The sequence below is a fragment of the Miscanthus floridulus genome, chromosome 10 (genome assembly GCF_019320115.1).
Source record: "Miscanthus floridulus cultivar M001 chromosome 10, ASM1932011v1, whole genome shotgun sequence".
NCBI classification, from domain to species: Eukaryota; Viridiplantae; Streptophyta; class Magnoliopsida; order Poales; family Poaceae; genus Miscanthus; species Miscanthus floridulus.
Genome location: NC_089589.1, coordinates 53,841,342 through 53,849,021, shown reverse-complemented (window position 1 = coordinate 53,849,021; position 7,680 = coordinate 53,841,342). Strand labels below are relative to the sequence as shown.

Genomic DNA, 7,680 nt, shown 5'->3' with positions numbered 1-7,680 from the left:
AATCAAAAGGCCAGAAGATAGAAATAGAGAGGGAGCTGACCCAAATGAAATGTTTGCGTTTAACGAAGCCATCAACAAGCTTGGATTGATAGAACTACCTCTACATGGCAGGCACTTCATCTAGACAAACAAACAGTTCCCCCCACTACTAGAAAGGCTGGACTGGTTTTTCACCTCCGACTCATGGACATCTAAATATCCAAATTCCCTGGTCAAAACCCTTGTCATGGAAACATCTGACCATTGGTCCTGTGTGGTTGAGATCAGCACAACAATTCCCCAATCAAGCATTTCCAGATTTGAAAATTACTGGCTAAGTCATGAAGAGTTTCCTCAAGTGGCAGTTAATGGGTGGTCAGCTCCTGATCATGTAATTGACCCAGCCAAGAGAATAACAGCAAAGTTCAAGAACTTAAGGAAAGAGCTGAGGAGTTGGAAAGAGCAGCTACCAGGTTTGAAGAGGACCATTGAAAATATCAAATTGGTGTTGCAACTGCTTGAGACTGTGGAACTTTACAGAGACTTATCCCTGCCTGAGTGGAACTTCAAGAATCTAATCTTTGAAAAATTGATCCAGTTACTAAAACAACAAAGAACATACTGGAAACAGAGGGGAAAAATATGATGGGTTAAAGAAGGGGATGCAGGTACAAAATTCTTTCATGCCCATGCAACAATAAGGCATAGGAAAAATAGCATCACATGTCTGAGAAATAATATGGGCATTGAGGTTTATAGTCATGAGGCTAAAGCTGAAATCTTGTGGACAGCTTTCAAAGATAGAATGGGAAAAACTGAGTTCACCCAAATGTACTTTGACCTTGGTCAGTTATTGCAGCCTGGTGAAAACCTGGAAAGGTTGGAAATCCTTTTTGCAAAGGAAGAAATTGAAGGAGTTGTACTTAACCTACCCAATAACAAATCCCCAGGGCCTGATGGTTTTAGTAATGAATTCATAAAAGGGTGCTGGTCATTGATCTCAGATGATTTCTTCAAGTTGTGTGAAGGTTTTTACAGTGGACAAACTTGCTTGAGAAGCATCAACAATTCCCATATTGTGCAAATTCCAAAGAAAGATGGCCCTCAAGGGGTGTCTGATTACAGACCAATCTCATTTCTCAACTCTTCCATCAAGCTGTTAACCAAGATTCTAGCCAACAGATTGCAAAAACAAATCAAGAACATCATCCATCAAAACCAGTATGGCTTCATCAAATCTAGAACTATCCAAGATTGCCTGGCTTGGGCCCTAGAATACATTAACATTTGTCACAAGTCTAAAAGAGAACTCATCATTCTGAAATTGGATTTTGAAAAGGCCTTTGACAAGATAGAGCATGGGGCAGTGATACATATCCTAAGAGCAAAGGGTTTTAGGCAAAGATGGATTAATTGGATGGAGGCTATCCTTGACTCAGGTACATCTTCAGTACTCTTAAAAGGGACCCTAGGGAAAGTGTTCCACTGTAGGAGAGGGGTCAGATAGGGTGACCCCTTATCACCACTCCGTTTTGTTCTAGCTGCTGACCTCCTTCAGTCAGTAATCAACAAAGCTAAAAATCAGGGGCCGCTGAACCTGCCAATACCCTTAAGATACACAGATGATTTCCCAATAATCCAGTATGCTGATGATACTTTGCTTGTAATGGAGGCCTGTGGCAGGCAGCTATGGACTCTTAAAGCCCTCTTGCAAACCTTTGGTGATTCAACTGGTCTGAGAGTCAACTATGGAAAATCTTTTATGGTACCTATCAATACAAGCACAGAAAAACTTCAGCACCTTGCAAGAACTTTCAACTGTGAGATTGGAAGTCTCCCTTTCACCTATTTGGGACTACCCCTCAGTCTAACCAAGCCAAGAATTATTGATTTCTCTCCTTTGATAAGTAAATGTGAAAGAAGGCTAGCTGCCACCTCAATTTTCCTGAATCAGGCAGGAAGACTAGAAATCACCAATTCAGTGTTATCAGCAATGCCCACTTTCTGCATGAGCACTTTCTTGCTGCAACAGACTGTGATAGACCAGATTGACAAGTTCAGGAAACTTTGCCTCAAGAGAGGTGCTGACTTCAATGCCGAACAAAAGCCAAAAGCAGCCTGGATTAGTGTATGTAAATCCAAAGATCAAGGAGTCCTAGGGGTACTGAATATCAAGAATTAGAATGAAGCTCTGCTCATGAAACATTACACAAATTCTTCAACAAGGTAGACATCCCTTGGGTTCTACTGGTTTGGGAAAAATATTATAGCAATGGGAAGCTACCTGGGGACAACAAAAAAGTATCTTTTTGGTGGAGAGATGTTCTCAAGTTCTTGGACAAGTTCAGAGGTATGGCTAGAGTCCTGTTAAATAATGGTCAGTCCTGCTATTTTTGGGAAGATCTTTGGAGAGATGAAATCTTGTCCCAAATGTTCCTTGATCTCTACTCTTTTGCAAAGAAGAAGAATATCATCACTGCCGATGGAGTGGCTGCTTCACCCATTCACAGTCTTTTCCACTTGCCCCTGTCACAACAAGCACATATGCAGATGGTTCATCTACAAAACATTTTAGATGGCTTCAGTGTCAATAACACGCCTGGCACATGGTCCTACATTTGGAACTCGGAGAATTACTCAGTAAAGAGAACTTATAAACATCTAAGTGGTCAGCTTAACATCCACCCAGCATTGAAGTGGTTGTGGGGATGCTCCTGTCAGCCCAAGCATAAGGTCTTCTTTTGGCTAGTGTTGAAGGACATAATAAGCACAAGGGGGCTTCTAAAGAGGAAAAACATGGTGCTACAGGACTACAATTGTGTTCTATGCAATGCAAATGTTGAGGAATCACTTTTTCATCTGCTTTTAGATTGCCCTTTTGCTTCTCAATGCTGGTCCTTCATCAATATTCAGGTTGACCCCAATTTAGATCCCTTTGAGAATCTGCAGAACTGCAAAGATCAGCTTCAAGTGCCCTTCTTAATGGAGATCATAGTTTTGATGTGTTGGATAATATGGAAGGCAAGGAATGATTTAATTTTTTGACAGATCAGCCCAAACATTCAGTTGGCAAAACACAACTTTGTGGATGAATTCCAGTTGTTGTTACTACGGGCAAAGAAGAAATACTCGCCAAGGATTAATCAATGGATTGCAAATCTTCTTTAGCTAGGCTCTTTGCAGTGCTAGCACTGTTGTTTTTAATTTCCTTCTGGGTTTCCTAATTCAGCCTCTATGTGCAGGCTTTTTGTATTATGTTTTGTAGTTGGTACAACTGTTCTCTTTTAATCTTAATAAATTTCTGTAGGGGTGCAAACCCCTCCAGTTTCCTCAAAAAAACCTTGCAAAATAGTAATGTTTAACAATAAACTCTATATATCTGAATTCGAAAAATAACTGAACCTAGCTACCTCCTATGTGAATATAATCGGTTAATGGTTTTACTGAAGTTTTCGTTTTCTGAGGAAACAGAAAATTATCTGACCATGCCTTTTTGTAGAGGGAATATTCCTCTGAGCGATGGAAATGTGCTCCGCAACCTCCAGAGAGTGGACATGAGTCATAATTCATTCACCTGTGAAATACAAGCATCCATATTCACCCAGCCAGCATTAGAGTATTTGGACCTGAGCAGTACTGTCTTTCCAGTCATATTGAAGAGTTCCAGAACAGGGTTTTCAATTTCGGTATTGCAAAAATTTCGGCCACCACCGAAACTACCGAATTTCACGAAATTCGGCCGAAATTTCGGCGAAATTTTTTTAGAGACTACCACATGAAGTATGCTTTTTCTAAAAAAAAACATTTAAATCTAAACAAATATTAGTATGATTTATGACTACACATCTATTGAATACAAAAATATGCAATATAAACAATAAAAAATTGAGTCTAAAGTTATATAACACATGTATTAGTGTATTACAAAATTTCGGATTTTTCTTTCGGCCACCACTGAAATTACCGAATTTCACGAAATTTCGCCGAAATTTTGCCAAAATTTTGAACCCTCCAGAATACATCTGCGGCGTTGCAGTATATTTCCTTGTCTAACAATAAGCTCACAGGCGCAATTCCATCCTCATTCTGCCAGCTCAGGGCTCTTACTTACCAAGAGGTAGACTCCAACAATTTCGTGGGTACACTGGATCTCTACCCTTACTTGATGCTAACGAACCTCTCTAGCATAAGAGCCTCCAATAACCCCTTGCTATCAGTTTCTGCGGATGATCGTGGCGATAGTACTAATAATAGTAGTAGTATTACTGAACTAGATTTTGCATCTTGCGGCCTACCAACAATAGCATTCGTGGCAACATACCAGACTGGATTTGGAGAAACATGAGTTCCTTGCACCTGCACCACAATCAATTCACTAGAGTAAGTCAACTCCCTGCCTACACATTCATAGATGATCTGGATCTCAGCTTCAATAAACTTGGTGGACTTGTGCCGTTCCCTTCCGTAGGGAGGGAGCTTGATTACTCCAACAACAAGTTCTTTTCCATCAGACCCCTGACTTCCTCCGACTGGTCCGGGTCGCTAGCTAGGTCAATCAAACTGGCAAACAACAAACTAATCGGGCGTATCCCTTATATGGAATGTCACCAAGATTATAATCTTACAAAACTGGACCTATCTGGTAACAACTTTAGCGGGTCAGTCCCTCCTTATCTCCTGAAAGGCTGCGGTAATGCCCTAGAAGCAGTAAATCTCAGAGACAATCACCTCAACGGAACATGGCCTGATGAGATGGGAGAATCATGCTGTCTAGTGGTTATAGATTTGCATGGAAATCAGATCCAAGGGCGTCTGCCAAGGTCACTTGCATGCTAGCTGCAATTTCCTGGAAGAGCTCGATATTGGCGGGAATAAATTTGTGGATGTTTTCCCATCATGGCTCGGTAACAATCCTGTCCTTCGGCTACTGATCCTGAGATCCAACAAGTTTTATGGGCCACTTAGTATCCCTGATGGGGACAAGAGAACCATGTGGATTTGATGGCCACCGGTTATGTCTCCGGTATCCAAATCATTGACCTCGCAGAAAATAGCTTCACCGGAGTCCTTCCTGCTGAGCTTTTCGATGGTTTCAAAGCCATGCAGAGCGATTATTGGCTCAAATTTGGAATAATGGAAGGAGATCCATATTTTGCTGGTTTCCCCTATTCAGCATCGGTCGATGTGGCATGAAACAGCAATACCTAAGAAACATAAATGTTCAATATGATCTTGTGGTGATCGACTTATCGGATAACAGATTTAGTGGCTCAATCCCTGAAACAATCGGTAACCTGATGCCTCTCCACATTCTCAACCTGTCGCACAACGCCTTTTCCGGGAACATCCCTGCCAAGTTTGGTCGCCTGTCCAATGTTGAGTCACTTGACCTCTCATGGAATCATCTCACGGAGTGCATCCCACCGGCCATGGCCTCCTTGACGAACCTCGAGGTCCTCAACCTCTCCTACAACGACCCCAGCGGCAGCATACCTTCAGGTAGGCAGTTCTCCACGTGCCCCAGCAGCTCCTTCCAGGGCGGGAACCTGGGACTGTACGGATGCCCGCTACCTGTGCGGTGCAACCTGACACAACGCCCCTCAGGTTGTGCAAGCGCTCCAGCATCGACTACGGCTACAAACCAAAGCTTTGAAGTTGTCATTTTGTGGCTCTTTGTTGGTTCTGGCTATGGAATCGGCATCGCGGTGTCGATTGTGTTGCACATGACCTGCTGTGGCAGGCATATGAACAACGCACAAGATAGCCACCTGCATTTCCTAGTTGCCAACTCTTGCACTAATTTCAAGAGGCTACTATGTACTATTGTGTTTTAATTAAAGCATCTATATATCTATGTAAAACAAGAAGCATTCGGATGCTTGTATCGAGTTATGCTCAAATGGTTCTTACATAAGTTGCTTTCGTTGTTTTACCTTGCTCAAATAAATATATTTAGTTTTTTCATTTGTTAACAAAAAATCTCAACATATTTATATGCTCTCACACTGTATAGCCAGTTTTGTGGACCTTGACTTCAATCAGTCTGTAATACAGATTCAAATTGATACTAGGGCTAAGAATCTTCTATCTCTGTCATCTAAAGCCTGGGATTTTCTAAGTGAAAGACTGAAAGTCACAACCATATTCAGCTCTGCTTGCCACAAGTTAAATATTTAGCGTGGCAGGCATATGGAGCAATTTGAACAGGCCACTCTGTATTGCTTCTCGTTCCAAATAAAAGCTCACCTTAGCTTTACCGTAAGCCTAACTTCTTTTAACTTTGACTGAGTTTTTAGAAAAAAATATTAACATCTACAAGTTTAAATAAATACAACCTCAAAACAAAAAAAAATCATGAAAAAATTAATAAAAGATAATTTGATGTATGTAATGAAGTTGTATTCAGATGGTTGTACTGAAGTAGTTAAATGTGAATCTTTTCCTGTGTTCTATCTTCGATAAGAAATAATATTAGGATTTATTTTGTCAAAGGCGCCCTAGAATGACTTTGCAAATCATGAGCAACAGTTAATTAAGATTAATGTTCCAGATATAATGTTAAATGCAGATATTCTTATGCAGCACGTGAACCACGAGATTGTTGAGCCTGAAGAACAAGTGGTTGTAAAGTTAAACCTGCAGAGTAATGAAGTTGTGGTTCTTGCTCTACCGGAGAAAAATCAAGAAGTTCCGCACATTCACGTGCAGAGAATTTCTTTGTTGACTCTGACTGGATACCTAAGAACTTGTTATTGGACTATATTTCTTCTTCAGAAGAAGATAATCAGTTTGCTGATAGAAATCTTACTATTACTAATTAGAGGCCCCAACGGAGCCTCCACGTTAATTCTCACCAGATGCGCTAGAAAAAAATACTAGAAATTCCCGCGTTAATCAGAAACATCGGGCCATCAAATCAATAAATCCAGCCATTCATAACCATTGGATGTTTTTGTTTCTAGAAAATTACCCACCTATGGCACTACAAATTAAAAATAAATTTTTAGGAAGGAAAAAAAGTTAACCGATTCGAGACAATCTTGATTGGTCGTACCTGAGAACTAACGATAGTTAGTTAGGCAGTAAAATACCAGTTGCGTTATATTAATCACGTTACATGGTTCACAACATGTGTACTACCACGTTCACAATTAGTTAACAGAATATCTGTATTAATAAAAAAATATCTGTGTTATTAAAATATCATTTTACAGACCTTTACAATTATAATTAGCATAAAATATTAGATGAATCTTACTGATCACATTCGCTTGGTAATGTATTAATAAAATATAATATCTGTAGTACCCATCACGTCTCGGTTAATTAATCTATTAATAAAAAAAATTGATAGAACGTTAATATGTCAATAAAAAATCAGAGGCAATTTATCCACGCCAACAAACAAGATACATGTATGCTGACAGACTACTTTATTATAAATAAATAAAGAGGATGCAATTTTCGTAGCCATGCGAAGCTGAAATTAACTCTCTATAAGTTTACATCTAAATTATGCACATCTGCCATTTATGAACTTTAATTCAAAATAGCCCATAAATTTGTATTTAAATTATCAACATTTGTCATTATGAAAGATAATGCAAAGTATCTCCTAAGTTTATATCCAAATTACCCACATATATCACTAACAAAGATAATATAAAGTAAAACTTTCGTTATGCAAATTATCAACCTTCG

General features: G+C 39.7%; 2 pseudogenes; both read left to right on the top strand.

Moving 5' to 3' along the window:
• The first annotated feature begins 226 nt into the window (after positions 1-226).
• LOC136488650 (receptor like protein 22-like) lies at positions 227-4,981 on the top strand (annotated as a pseudogene).
• LOC136488648 (receptor-like protein 39) lies at positions 4,981-6,800 on the top strand (annotated as a pseudogene).
• The last annotated feature ends 880 nt before the right edge of the window (positions 6,801-7,680 follow it).